Here is a 15,464-nt window from a genome sequence, read left to right as displayed (position 1 = left end):
AAAGAGACGTTGCGGGGGGGGGGCGTTGAAGGGGTGGGAACAGGGAGAGGTAAAGGGAAAGGAGATGGAAACTTGTACACTGTCAGGGTTGTCTAGATAGAGGTAGGACCATCCAAAAAAAAGGACACCTGGCAGGAAACAGGAGGGAAGGGGGGTTCATGTATCTTCCTTAACTGTCCCCTCAGGAAGAATAGGATTCCAGGTGACTTTTCAAAGAGAGGAAATCCACCTGGTTACAAGGACACGCTTTATTAGGGAGAAAATGGTTTGGATTTGGGACATCACCTGTCAGGCTAGCAGCTTTCACTGATGGAGTCTCTAGAATACACAGAAAACTCAGAGGCAGCTACGGAAGTGGGATTTAAAGAAGTATAAATTAGTACAGAAACTCCTTTTTTGTAAGTACAGAAACTCATTTTTTGAACATGAAATGCAGCTCAAAACACAGAGCATTATACAAAAATGAATTATTCTACTTTAAATTGAATATGTGTGTGTATATGTGTGTGTGTACAAATGTATCATTTCATTAAAATGCGGTTCTCCTTGTCCATCCTTTCCCTAAAATCTTCAATGGTTTCTCTGTAGGGTATGGTTCAGATTTTTGCAGGTGTTCCAAGCCTTCTAAAATCTAACTCCAAATATCATCTCTTGTTATTACAAAATCCTTATTTCCCAGGATTTGACTAGGTTATGTAAATTATGGTAAATCCCAGCAAGGCAACAGTATGCTGCTACATTATGCTGCTATTAAAAAAAAATAGATATCACAAAATTGTATTGTAATTATAATGATGTAAAATATGACTTTGAAAAATGATCAGAAGAAAATATAAATAGGTAGATAAAAGTAGTGGTATTATAGATGATTTTCTCTATTTTTAAACTTATTTCTATAAAGATAAATTTGTCCTTACATACTTGAATAGTCAAAATTAGTTATGACCATTCCCAGTTTTTATTCAATTTTCTCAACAGTGCATAATATCCAGCAATCATTTTTACACAATGTCAACAAAATAAATTTCAAGACCAATAGTGAATTAATACAAAGAGACTTCAAAAAGTTCATAGAAAAAATGGAATTAGAGCACGAGTTTATTTTGGTGTGAAAAGTTTTAAAGTCTGTGCATAGTTTGTTCATAATATACGATTTAAATGAACTTTTTGAATACCACCTTACATATCTGCCCAGGTCTTTTTAGAAAGAGTTATACAACAGATCTCAAGATTTGTCAAATATAACTTCTCAGGCAGTTGGAGAATGAAATGCCTCTTTTGTACTAATTCATTTTAAATTGTGATGCTATAGGGAAATGAAAAAATGAACATGATCTATCTATAACAGAACAGGAAAGAGAGAAACAAAAACTAAGTAACCTACATAATCCAGACTATTTTTAATATTTACTTTGCATTATATTTTCCTTAATTAAAATATATTTGTGCATACCTAACTATTACATGAACATTATAGGAGCATTATAGACAGTGAGAGTAGAAATTTGCATCTAAATCTGAGTCCAAAGTCCATGCTTTTTTTAAATATGATGCTGTGTACTGCTCAGAATTAAATATGATATTACTGGTCTTGCTAAATACATACTTACTTAAAAAATAATAATAATACACAAGATTGGTGTGTGCGTTGAAAAACCATGCATTCTTAACGAGCTTCTTTTTGGTACACTGCTTGTCCTCTAATGCAAAAATATCAAACACCCTCCCTCTCTCTTTTGAATCCTTGATTAATGGGTTGAAATGAGGAGAGTTCTGCTTCCAGTGATTTTACAGATATCTTTTTAATTAACTTTGGGGTTAAAAAAAGTAATCACATCACATTGATTTTTTTTTTAACATCATTGTGAAAGTAACCTAAAAAAAATCACCGATCTAAATTTACTTATTATTAATATCTCTGGTTTCTACAATACACTTATTTATTTTAAACAAGAACACTTTTTAAAAATTATTTTTTATTTAGCTTTATTTATTTGTTTATTTATTTTAATTTGAGCAGAGAGGGACAGAGTGAGAGAGAGAGACAGAGAGAGAGAGAAAGGGAAAGTGAGAAAGCAAGCCAGCAGGTCCAGGACTTGAACCACAGTTAACCATGTGGGAGCCCAGTACTCTTAACCACCACACCACCTGCCAGCCCTAAACAAGAACACTTTTTTTGAGAAAGAAATAACTGAATTTTCCTGGCCAATGATTTAACCTGAGTCTTCTAGGCTATTGATTTAAATTGTAATTAAAAAGTATTTGATTTCACTCTAATTCTCCTATATACCTCAACTATAACTTACAGCTATTTATGCAGTCACTGCATATGATTATTTAAATGTGTGTTTTTCTTTTTTCCTTGGTAATCATAGAAGCTAGCATGGTGCCAAAATCTTATTAGGTGCTTGACAAATTAAAGCATAGTAATAACACAGAAAGAGGACTGGACTTAGGACCTAAGTACAACACAAAAGACTTGATTGAGTCTTCTATGAAAGGGTGATAACTTATATTATTCTTGATACCAGAATGTAGTCTTTACTGCCAGTCTGATTTTTTCCTCCAAGAATATAGGGCAACTACCTGGGACTTTGAAAGGAAAGGATTCTAAGCTGAAATATCTTAAAAGATTTCATCTGTGTAATTTTCCCACTCAATTCCCACCATCTCCTGCTTCCTTACTTGGGAGTTCCTTGATTCAAGGATATAATGACACTATCATAATAACCACTTGGAATGTGTGTCCTACGTCTCAGGTTAAAAACTACTTTTGTATCCCCTTGTTTGATTCTGGCAACCACCACCACAGTTTACAGTGCCAGTTATTAGGATCTGCATTTCGCAGATAACAGCATGAAGGCCTAGAGGTTTGAAGTCGCCTGTCCAGTGCCTCACGGAGACAGTCATAGAAACCAGTTTCCCTACCCTATGTGTTCTGTCTACTAGCTTGTATGGCAACTTGAGTTATATGTCTTCTTTGGGTACCATCCCCCTACCCAGCCACTTAAGAAGTGAGAGGCTCTGGAATGGGACTTGTAGCAACAGAAGTAAACTGACATGAGTATCTTCAAACAGTTCTAGTCCAATTCTGGATAAAGGGAACATTGTTAACTCTCATGTGTCATTAATGGGATTGTAAAGTGGCACAACCTTTTTGGAGGGTAGAGAATAATACAAAATTTTACAATGCACATATCATTTTACACAGCAATTCTACTCAAGGAATTGGCCTATGAATATTGGAGGGGACTTCACAAAATTTGTAGAAGATGGAACAGAAGTACAAGATCCTTCTGGTGCAAAAATTTGTGAAGTCCGTGAATAGATTTTTTTTATAATAATCATTTCCATGAACTTTTTGAAGATTGCACTTACAGATAAAAACATGTCAAGATATGTTCAAGTATATTCATGGCTGAATCTTATGTAAGAATGAAAAAATCTTACATAAAAGATAACCTAAATGTCCAAGAAGGGAATTGTTACTGGTTTTCTAAAACCACTTTGTTGAGGTAAAACTGCCATGCAAAATGTTGTACATAATTAATAAATACAACTCTAAGAATTTCATAATCATTATCTACCTAACAAAGCTATCCATCACCTTCCAAATTTTCCTTTTGTTCTAATAAGGGAATTATCAAAATTATGGTATAAGAGGAATCTTCAGAAAAATTCAAGGAAAATTCATATTATGAAAAAAAATCTATGCATGGATTTCAAAATGTTCCGTACTAAAATAAACTTGTGCTTTGATTCCATTTTTGCACAAATATTTAAAGTCCTCTATATACATGTTGTGGAATATCATACGCTAGCTTAAAAGAACCAAATAGATCCCTATATACAGAAATTGAAACACACCTTGACATACTCTGGAGTGAATACATTGCAGAATATCATGTGAACTCTATTTAGAGTTTTGTTTAAAAAACCATGTGTATGTGTGTGTTTAAGCTGGAATTATACATGCCAAACTGTTAATAGGGAAATTCTGAGAAAGGGGGATAAGGAAAACATGTAGGTATGTGAGTGTGGTCAGAAAATTAATTTTTTATCTACTCTGTACTCTTTGTACATTTTAAAATAAGCATAAACTATTTTACTTGTAAGCAAGAGCATTAAAAAGAGAAAATACCGTGTTCTTTGGGTTAAGACAAAACAAATCACTCCTGCTATCTGAAAGAGGTCTGAATGTCTCGTCAATAGTTTAAGTGTAGCAACCAAGACTATGGAGTGCCAGCCTGAACTGAGCCATACCTGGGCAGGCACTGGATTCAGGGCAGTCATGTACAACCTACTGGGCCAAAGGAACGTATATTTTTTGGCCCCCTTCCCATCCCCGCCTCAAGTCCCACAGTCAGAAACTGCTCCCAATGGTGGACTCTGGAGCTATGTGTGTCTATCTTATGTCCCCACTTCCATCACTAGGGGCTCCAGCTGCCCTGTAGCAGGCAGCAGTGTGGGTTGCTGGCTGGGCAATGAGCAAGCAGCTGCAGGTATGCCAAGGAGTCTTATCCTGGGTCCCTGAAAACCATGGGCTGGGGAAAGAGGGAAACCGATGACTAGGAAATCACCATAATCTTGGATCCTCCGAATTATGTCCAGGAAATTAGGAGACTCAAATTCCCGTTTATCCTCTGTAGAGAAAGCCTTGAGCATGAGTCAGATTCCCCTGGGTGTTAGTTTCTTCTGTCAAACTTGCCTTGCCTATGTCCCTGGATTTGTGTGGATACAAATGGCTAATGGGACAAAGTGGATTTAGCAGATTTCAGAGCTATACACATCCTTAGTAGACTTGATGAGTCTCCATTCACAAATAATCCCCAAAATGTAGGAATTTGGGAATGGAGGGTCTCCCTTGACCTTCCTTCACTATAATTAGCTCCCGTCAGAGACCTGCTCTACAGAACCTATGAGTGTTCTGAAGCCCACGGCTTCTGCCCTTCTTGCTTCCACCAGAGAGTTAGCAAAGAAAAGTAGAAGACAATTAAGTCCAAATGGCTCTGGGTGAATTAATATGAGAATTAGGAAGTTCTTTTCCTTGGACTTGGTTTTAATTAGCCCTGCTTCCACCCTGGTCCTACACATCAAACCACATTATTTGAGCTGAGGTTCTGTATGGTTTTTTCCCTCAAGTGTTCCACATTAATCATTTCTTCCCCACACTCTCTGAATCTGCCAGGACCTAAGTCAAATTGCAAAGTGAAAGGAATTTGGAAAGTTGGTTTCATTGCTCTCCTCATTTTATTAAAGGAAAAGTAGTGGGGCTGGGGAGAAAAAAAGAGAAGGAGAAAGTGGAGGACATAATCTAGGGGTTAAAGAACCAAGGAGGGAAATTAAAAAAAAAAAAAAGATCAATTTTATTATTTTTTAGACTAGCTGGACTATGATGTCATGTTTTCCTAGCTCACCTGTGATTGGCTGCTCAGTACAGCATCTGCTGAGAGCTAAAGGCTGATTATTTGCCGAAGATACAGACCTTTCAGGGAAGCTTTGAATCATTGCTGGTTGTCGTGACAACCTGGGTAGTGTCTGCTCCTGAAAATGTCCCCATCCCCACATCCAACCATCTGAATTGGTAAGCAATGGAATATTTCTCTTGGGAGGCAAGGGGGAGAAATTACCAACAGGCAAATGGTGGAGACCCCCTCGGATAATGTAAGTATTACATTTCACTAATACTGGAGACAATCTCCTTTTTTGAGGAATCCTTTACCTAACACCTGCAGATCACTCTTTAGCCCATGTATTTATTATAATTCAGAGATCTAAGAAACAAGTGGTGAAGGGATGCAGCATCTCTGCAATCCTCCAGTAAAGCTAAACAGAGGGAGGTGTGAGTGGAATGTTAAATTGATTAGGACAAGGCACCTGACCTCTCTCCAAAGGGGCAGCATCATGGGCATGATCCAGAGACAATGGGGAGAAATGTATCAAAGACAGTAGGGCATGGCCAAACCCAGTGACCAAGGCCAGACACAAAGAAAGCTTGAGGGTAATGGGCTGTATTCTTTCTATCCTGCTACCTTCATTTTCCTGGGGGTAAACACCTCGCTTTCCATTATCTTGGGGCTCTCGAGGTTCTTGAGTGGGACTGTCAGCTACATCTTTGTGATGTATTAGTCATTCCCAGGAAAATTTTAATTTTACTGAGCACCTATTAAATGTAAGACACACAGCTAGGTGCAACAAAGGCTAAAGATAAACCAAAGATAGACCAAAGATAAACCAAACTTGAACTATTGCCTCAAAGAACTTTTGAATCGAACTGGGGAGAGAAGATACATAGCCAGGCAACTGCAATACAAGTCAGATGTAGTAAGTGCTAAAAAGGAAATCCAAAGTTCTTAATTTCAGAGAGAGGAGAATCACATCTAAACTGTCACATTCCAGATCCAGCCCATCTTTTAAAGATCTTCTCTCCCACTTTTGACCTGTAAGCATCACCTTGACTATTCTCTATCTCCCTCTATCACTGTGACTTACATACCTCTGTGCCTTTTCTCCAGCTCTTATCCCTATGCGTACCATAATTTTCTCCCTCCTTTCCCTAACTGGTGATATATAATACGTATTTCCAGACTGTATTCAAATGGTATTTTGTTGATGAATAAGCTGGTCCGATATGTATGGTCCATAGGGATCTATAGCTGGTAGACATAGATGTTGAGTAATCTACTGTCACCATAAAGGGACATATAAGAAAACACTAGTACATACAACCAATTTTGGATTATTTTCAGAAAAGCATAGGTTAAAGTCAAACAGCTTTTGAAAACTCTTAGTCAACACTAACCCGTCCTCCTATTGAATATGTTTTATAGCCTTATAAAATTTCTTTGAAGGAGCTTAAGGCTCACAAGCAGTAGAAAAATTAGTACAGAGTTCTCATCTGTACTTCCCTGAGTTTTCCTCACTATTTTGATATAGCAATTTTATTTTACACAGCTACAGTGTATTGTTGAAACTCTGGAAATTGACATTGGTATACTTCCACTAACTCTAACACAGACTTTATTCAGATGTTTTTGGAGGGGAGGTTTTTGCTATAGGGCGCGTGTGCTAGCCAGAAAGACAGAGAGAGACAGAGAGTTGGAAAGTGAGAAATCACCCCCAGAAGGGATGGCCACGTCACAATCCCTTCTCCTCCATTCTCCTCTCAGGATCTTAGGCACACACACACACACACACACATGCATCCGGCGTGAGTTTTAGCCACTGGATCGGGGACTCAAACCGTGGTTGACTACATGGGAGTCCAGCAACATAGCCATTACACCAACTGCTGGTCCCAGATTTTGCCAGTTTTTAACATACAGTCTTCTATGAGCTATTTTATCAACTTGGCTGCAAAGTAGCAAAACTATTAAGTTAATCTGAATATCATTTTTCCCCCCTCAGGCTTATTATCCCCTGTGAAGAGAGCCAAACCCTAAAAGAGTCAAAACTTACTCAGCTCAAAGATGAAAATCAGTATGGACTGAGAATGAGGAGCCCTGCCATCAATCGGGCTGGGAGGACAGATAGATAAAGCCAGCTGCAGTTAACAGAAAACACTATTATTTCTTTCAAGGTCACACAGCAGTTATAAAATGCCATAATGACCTCATCCTTTGACTACTGCTTTCTTACTGTGATGTCCCAGACCTACTTTGCTATTTTCATTTATTACTGAAGATGCCCAATTGCTAAGCCATCCAATAAATTTGATTTTGTCTGACTATAGTCTCATCTCTGGTATTCTTTGGCTAATTAAGCTTTTAAAATAACAAATGGCAAGATAAGCAAGCTGGGGTTATGTAGAAGACCCCTTTGGTTATCAGAGGTTAGTTATATTTCCTTGCATCTACCTAGAGTCACATGGTGTGAATAAAACTGTGTGATTTACATAGCAGGTATCTAATTAATTGATTGATGTGGGCTGTCCTTACATCAAATTTGTTGGCATGGTCCTGGATACAGGGACAAAAGCCTATATGGACATTCTTGAATATAAGTTCGGGATTCAAACTCTGTAATTAAAGTGCTAGCATTCAAATATTAGATTAATTATTTTATAGTTTTGAAACCTTAGGTAGATTCTGAACCTCAGTTTCTTCATCTGTGAATTACGGGTCTATTATCATCTCCTTTGTAGAGTAATTGGGAAGATTAAAACTAAATTAAATGCAAGTAAAGCAGAAAAGCCTTGGAGTAGTGTTTCCCAACTTTGATGTACATAGAAATCACCATCACCTGGTCATCTTTATAAAATGCTGGTGCCTGGCCCATACCCTCAGATATTATGATTTAATCATATGGCATGAATCTGGGTATCAGGGTTGTTTTAAACATCTTTTCACATTCTAGCCTTTTCTGATTCTAGTGTCCTGCAAAGTTTGGGAAAGATTATACTAGGTATTTCATTACTCAAGGGCTATCTTTCTTCTATAGGTTTCTGGGCAATTTTTCCTGATCTCGCAGAGTGTCTGAATTTCACAGGTACAAGAAGTAGGATTTTCTCAAGGGGCAGACATTTACATTTTCTGTCACCTAGTTTTTTTCCTGCAATCCGTACCCTGTCTACTGGATGGTCTGTTCTCCTTGGAAATGAACAAAGCCCCCTTTTTTCATGTCCCTAGAAAAATGATGAAGACTTGAACATTTGGGCAAAATCGGAACTGTAAGTATCTCTCTCTCCTTTTCCCCTCCTCCCAAGCATAATTCAGTAACACTCCAAATTAAGTGGTCTCAAGTGGGAATTTAAAAATAAAGTTCATATGTGCATGCAGTATTGACTGACCATCAAAGACATGTTTAATAGATGCAGACCTCAGTGTACTGTTCCATATAATTAAGCACCTATTGTGTCTCATAATCAATCCTTATTTTGCTATAATGCAAGAAACTCGTTACAGCCAATGTTCTCTGGTGTTCATTTGATAAGGTCACTTGTGGGGGAGAGACATTTTGAAACAGTTTGCCCCTCCCCACCCCCTTTCAATCGTTTAAGAAAATACATTCCCTACTCAGTAAAGAATAAATAGGAATTAACTGATGAACTTTAAAGGTCAGTTAAACATAAGTTTTAAACATGTTCATGATAATTTTTAAAAGTGGTTTGCTCCCTCAATCCCTTCTCCACAACCCCCTCCAACACTTATTCATTCTGGCTGAAGATATGGAATATTTAACGAATTCTGACATGCTGGGCAAAAGTTTACTGCCAGAAAGGAAAGGGGGCAGGTTGCTAGGCAAATTAATACTATAAACATAGAAAAGTGACAGCCTGCTAGGGAAGTATGCTAACACATGGTTTTTAAGCACCACTCTAAGTGCACTTTGCATTCAAATGACCAATATGCTAATTACAGTTCTTATCTGTTTGTTAGAGGCCTTAAGAGTCTCAGCAGTTCAGAGCACATACCCCAGCCAGAAGTTTGACTGCACATTTTTAGCAATAATAACATGGAGTTTCTTAAACATATTTTCAAATTCAAGTATTTTACAAATCAAGATTGGCCTTTTCACCATTCAGGGAATTAGTGAGGCTTAATTGTGTTCGCCGTGGTACTGATCCTCACATACCCCTGCTAACAAAGACTCTGACTCCTACTTGAGCACAGCCTACTGGGGCAGATTTCCATGGTAATTTGCAGGTTCTCTTTTGAATGACTGGGGCATTTTTGTAAATGGCATTGGTAGATGACAAGGGGTAGGAAGGCTGTACTTTTTCACTCTTATTTGACCCTTTATAATTTTCACCACCCATGTAAGGCCAGAAAGAACTGTTAACCTAGCTATTTGCAATTTATAGCAAACACCCCTAATTCTGTTCTTAAGAATGAAGTAGAGAGAGAAGGAGCACCATTCTCCAGACACTCCAGTTGAAATGACCAGACATTTATCAGAACTAGATTGGGGATGAGGGGCTGAGGATTTATCACCACCACCACCCCACCCCACCCAGGCTCTGTTTGGATATGACTGCTAAAGGGGGCTGATGGTAGAAGTATTCCCTTCTACTTACATCACATAGCCTTTAAATTATTTACTTTTTTCTTTAAATTTTTAGTAAAATCTTATCCAGAATGCCTTTAAATTTTTAGTAAAATCTTATCCAGAAACCCATGAATAACAAACTCCAAAAATATATATAATTTTTACCATATTACACTTTCTAAAAAGCTTCTCTCCACCCACATCTTCCCAGCACCTTTGCCACACATACACACAAACTGACATTACAGTTCATAATAATGATCCCAGGACACAACAGACTTTTTCTTACAAAAAAAAAATCATGAATCCAGTCTTAATATGTCCTTTTCCTTCCTGGGTTCCATGGTTCCTTCCTGAGACTTCTTCCAATTTCCCAAAGACCTAAGGAGCTGAAGTTCTACCCCTTTCCTTCCTGGGTTTGGGAAAGAAGCAATCTGATTGACTTCTTTGCTATACTGTCATCAATTCAATTTATTGCTTCTTTTGAGTATTTTTGTATTTTAAAAGGACCCTTCTGGAGTGAACAACAATGCTTGAATCAAAAAAATGAAATGAAGTAATGAAAATGTACATGTCACTGTAAGCACTTAAAGAGAGTCATCAAGAGGAATAATTTTTGATGGAGAAAATTTTCAAAACACATTGCTAAAGAACTATCCCTACACAGAAGGTTGGTCTTGATACCCACGCCAATGCAAGTTCTTGGTCAAACAGGATATGTTTTGAAAGGTGGATTGATTTCTGCATTCAAATGGATATGTAAAACTTTTCATTCACTTCAGGAAGCTTAAAACAAATAGTACTTTTGATTAAACAGAAACGTAAAATGCCTCACTGACCTGATGATCCTCAATTTCTAGTTAATTACAATCTGACCATTTGAGGAGTAGAGGTCAGTCCTGCCTCAAAGTACCTTTCTTTGCTACTATGAGTTTTTAAGCTTTCCTATTTTGAAGGCTAGGGGTGACAGTAGGATTGGGGGACAATCTCACAGATACTTTAGCCAAGCCCTGGGATATCCTGCATTAAAATACACTGGTTGGGTCTCTTTTGAGACAGAGCAAGATAGACATCTTCTGTTGCCTTAGACATCAGAACTCAAGAATTGTCTGCTTTCAGATTTCAGGATTTACACCAATGCCCATCCCACCCCCCATTTTCTTGGAATTTCAAGCTTCAGTCTGTGACTTACATCATCAGCTTCTTTGCCTCTGAGGCTTTTGGATTTGAACTGATCCAACTACCAGTATCTCAGAATCTCTAGCTTTCGGACAGCCTGTTGCAGGACTTCTCAGATGCCATGATCACACTGCATGCACGTGCACATGAGTGTGAGAAAGAGAGGGGGAAAGTTCCATCCACTGGTGCAACAGAGACCCAGAGAGCAAGCTGCTGAGGGAGAGGGGCTGGGAAATTCTCTGCCAGTGTTTTAGCACAGAGGTACAAGAAATATATACAACAAACAAATAAACAAATAAAGGAACAAACAAATAAATAAATAAAGGAAATACTTCTCCTTCACGGGAGCATAACTCCACATCATCCACAGATAGTACAACAGCACTTGCAGAAATGTCAGAAAAAGAATTTAGAATATTCATAGTGATTAAACATGATGTAAGAGAAAACAGACAATGAATTTCAGGAAATGAGGAAGTCCTTCCATGACTTGAAGGAGAAGATAGACACCACAAAAAAGAATCAAACAGAATTCTAGAGTTGGGGACTAGCAGATGGTGTGGTGGTTAGAGTGCTGGACTCCCACATGGCTGATTGTGGTTCAAGTCCCAGACCTCTTGGCTTGCTTTTTTACTCTTGCTTTCTCTCTCTGTCATTGTCTGGTCAAATTAAAATAAATAAATAAACAATAATAGCAAATAAAATTAAATAAATAATCTTTAAAAAAAAAAAAAGAATTCTAGAGATGAAGACTATAATGCAGGAAATCAAATAAAAACATCCCTTGAAAGTATTAACAGCAGATTAGACCATGCAGAAGATTGAACCTCTAGTCTAGAAGATAAAACCCCTAACTTGGACAAAGCCATCAAAAAGAATGAAATAATAACCCCCTCCAAAATGAGAATAAATGTGGGAAATAGTAGATACCATTAAACACAGAAATATCCAAATAATTGGTATTCCAGAAGATGTAGAATCTAATAAGAGCATAGAAAATCTATTCCATGAATACTAGTAGAAAAATTTCCAAACCTAGAGAAATATTCAGACATCTAGACCCAAGAAATACAAAGGAGTCCAAATAAAATCAACCTAAGAATTTCCTTTTCCCAGCACATCATAGCCATACTAGTCAAAACCAAAGACAAACACCACATTCTAAAAATGGCAAGAGAGAAATGTCAAGTTACTTATAAAGGTTATCTCATTAGGCTAACATCAGACCCCTCAATTAAAACAATGCATGCAAGAAAAGAAATAAATATATATCAAAATGCTAAAATAAAAACAAGAAAAAGAATTCAAGCAAGAGTACTACATCTGGCTAGACTTTCCTTCATCTGGGAAGAACAAATAAAATCATTCTCAGATAAGCAAAAACTGAGAATTCACCAACACTAAACCAATTCTTCAAAAAGTACTAAAGTGAGTCCCATATCAGGAAAATGAGAGAGACAAACAGAAATAAAAGGCCCAAAACACCCAAGAAAATGGCTAACAAAATGGCAGGGATAAGACTGCAAGTATTGATAATAGCACGGAATGTTAATAGATTAAATTTTCCAATTAGAAGATAAAAATTGGCTGAAAGGATTAAAAGAGAAAGAAAAGAGGAGCCTTCTATATGCTGCCTACAAGAAACACATCTCATAGGTAAAGACAAACATATACTGAAAGTGAAGGGCTGGAAAAAGCCTTTTCAGCTAACAGAAATTAAAAACAAAACAAACAAACAAATAAAAAAACAAAACAAGAGTTGCAATACCAATATCAGACAAAACAGACTTTAAGACAAAAGCTGGGGAACCAGCAGTTAGCGTAATTGGCTATGTTGCTGAACTCCCATGTAGTCGAACACAGTTCGAGTCCCGGACCTGGTGGCTTAAACTCATGCAGGGCGCATGTGCATGCATGCCCAAGATCCCGAGAGGAGAATGGAGGAGAAGGGATTGCGGCGTGGCCATGCCCCCTGGGGGGTGATTTCTCGCTTTCTGTCTCTCTGTCTCTCTCTGTCTTTCTGGCAAACACACGTGCTCTGAAGCAAAAACCTCTTCCCACCCCCCCCAAAAAAAAAGAAAGACAAAAACTGTAAGAAGAGACAAAGAAGGACATTATATAGCACTAAAAGGACTAATTCACCAAGAAGATATAACACTTATATATATCTAAGCACCCAACTTGGGAGAACCCAAATACATGAAAGAGACTGCTAGGTCTAAAGGGAAAGATAGATCGCAACACACTTTTCATTAGGGATCTCAACAACTCACAGTCTCCTTTGGGTAGATCATCTAGACAAAAAATAAGCAAAGAGATACAGGATCTAAATGATACCATAAATCAAATGGACTTGACAGAGACATCTATTGAACTTTCCACCCAACGACCACAAAATAGACATTTTTTATTCACTCCTGCATGGAACATTTTCGAAGACTGACCACATGAGTGGGCAAAAAACAAGCCTTTACAAATTCAAAAATATAAAAAGTATATCCAGGGGCTGGCAGGTGGCATGGTGATTTAAGACAATGAACTCCCACATGGAGGACTGTGATTCAAGTCTTCAACCTGGCGACTTGCTTTCTCACTTTTCCTTACTCCCTCTCCCTCTGTTTCTCTCTGGTCAAATTAAAAAATAATAATGATAGGGTGGAGTAGCGGTTAAAGCACTGAGTTCTGACGTGGCTGAGTATAGTTTGAATCCCAGGTCCAGAGACTTGAAACTCTCACTAGACATATATGCATGTATGCCCAAAATCCTGAGAAGAGAGTGGAGGAGAAGGGACTGGGGATGGTCATCCACTCAGGGGGTGATTTCTTACATTCTGTTTGTCTCTATCTCTTCAGTCAGGCCATGTGCCCTATAGCAAAAGTCTCTCAAAAACAAACAAACAAAAACAGAAAACAAACAAACAAACAAAGTATAATTATTATTATGTTATAACTGGAAAAATAACAAACAAACAAAAAAATACCAGGAGGAAAGAAATAATAAAGATTAGAAATACAATAGAGAATAAACGTGGGACCAGCAGTTAGCGTAATGGCTATGTTGCTGGACTCCCATGTAGTCGATCACGGTTCTAGTTCTGGACCTGGCGGCTTAAAACTCACGCCGGGCGTGTGTGCGTGCGTGCCCAGGTTCCCAAGAGGAGAATGGAGGAGAAGGGATTGCGGCATGGCCATCCCCCCAGGGAGTGACTTCTCTCTTTCTTTCTTCTGTCTCTCTCTGTCTGGCAAGCACACCAGCCCTGTAGCAAAAACCTCTCCAAAAAAAAAAAAAAAAGAAATACAATAGAGAATAAATGAACTATACAGAAGAAAACAAATGAAACAAAAATCTGGTTCTTTGAGAAAATAAACAAAATTGATACAGTGTTACCTAGACTAATTAAGAAGAACTAAGAAAGGAACCAGATAAATCAAATCAGCAATGAAACAGGCAATATTGCAGCAGACATACCAGAAATACAAAAGATCATGAGAGAATATTATAAGTGACCATGTCAACAAACAAGAAAACCTGGATGAGATGGACAAATTTCTAGACACATATAATCTACCAAGATTCAATCAGGAAGACATAGAAAGCCTGAATAGACCAATAAGAAGCGATGAGATTGAATCAATAATAAATAGTCTCTGAACAAAGAAAAGCCCTGGTTCTTATACTTTCACTTCTAAATTCTACAAAATTTGTAAAGAAGAGCTAACCCCCATTGTATTGAAACTATTTCTAAAGATCCAAAATGAAGAAATTCTCCCATATTCCTTACATGAAGCTTACATCACCCTCATTCCAAAAACAGAGGACATCACATTAAAAAAAGAAAACTACAGACCAATATCCTTGATGAATACAAATGCAAAAATTTTCAACAAGATACTAGTAAATCATATACCATGACCCATTAAACATTTTATACACCATGACCAGTTATACAGTGTGATTCAACATATGCAAAAAAAAATAAATGTAATCCATATTAACAGAAGGATAGATAAAGACCATATGACCATATCAATTGATTCTGAAAAAAGCATCTGAAAAATAAAACGTTCCTTCATGATAAAGACTTTCAGCAAAATTGGCACAGAACACAAAAGTCATATATGAAAAACTCATAGCTAACATCATACTGGATAAAGAAAAGCTGAAAGCTTTCTCACTAAAATCTGGAAAAAGACAGGCTGCCCACTTTCTCTACACCTTTTCAATATAGTACTAGAAGTCCTAGCCAATGCAATCAGAAAAAAAGAGGATAGAATAAATGTCATATAAATAGGGAAAG

General features: G+C 37.5%; 1 protein-coding gene across 3 annotated transcripts in view; it reads right to left on the bottom strand.

Annotated features, from left to right (window-relative positions):
• Positions 1-15,464, bottom strand: part of PAK3 (p21 (RAC1) activated kinase 3) — a 320,142-nt gene that overhangs the window by 154,399 nt on the left and 150,279 nt on the right. The window lies entirely within an intron of this gene.

Source organism: Tupaia chinensis, unplaced genomic scaffold (genome assembly GCF_000334495.1).
Source record: "Tupaia chinensis unplaced genomic scaffold, TupChi_1.0 Scaffold144991_2, whole genome shotgun sequence".
NCBI lineage: Eukaryota > Metazoa > Chordata > Mammalia > Scandentia > Tupaiidae > Tupaia > Tupaia belangeri.
Note: the sequence above shows the minus strand (reverse complement) of the source record. Positions and strands in the feature narration are given on the sequence as shown.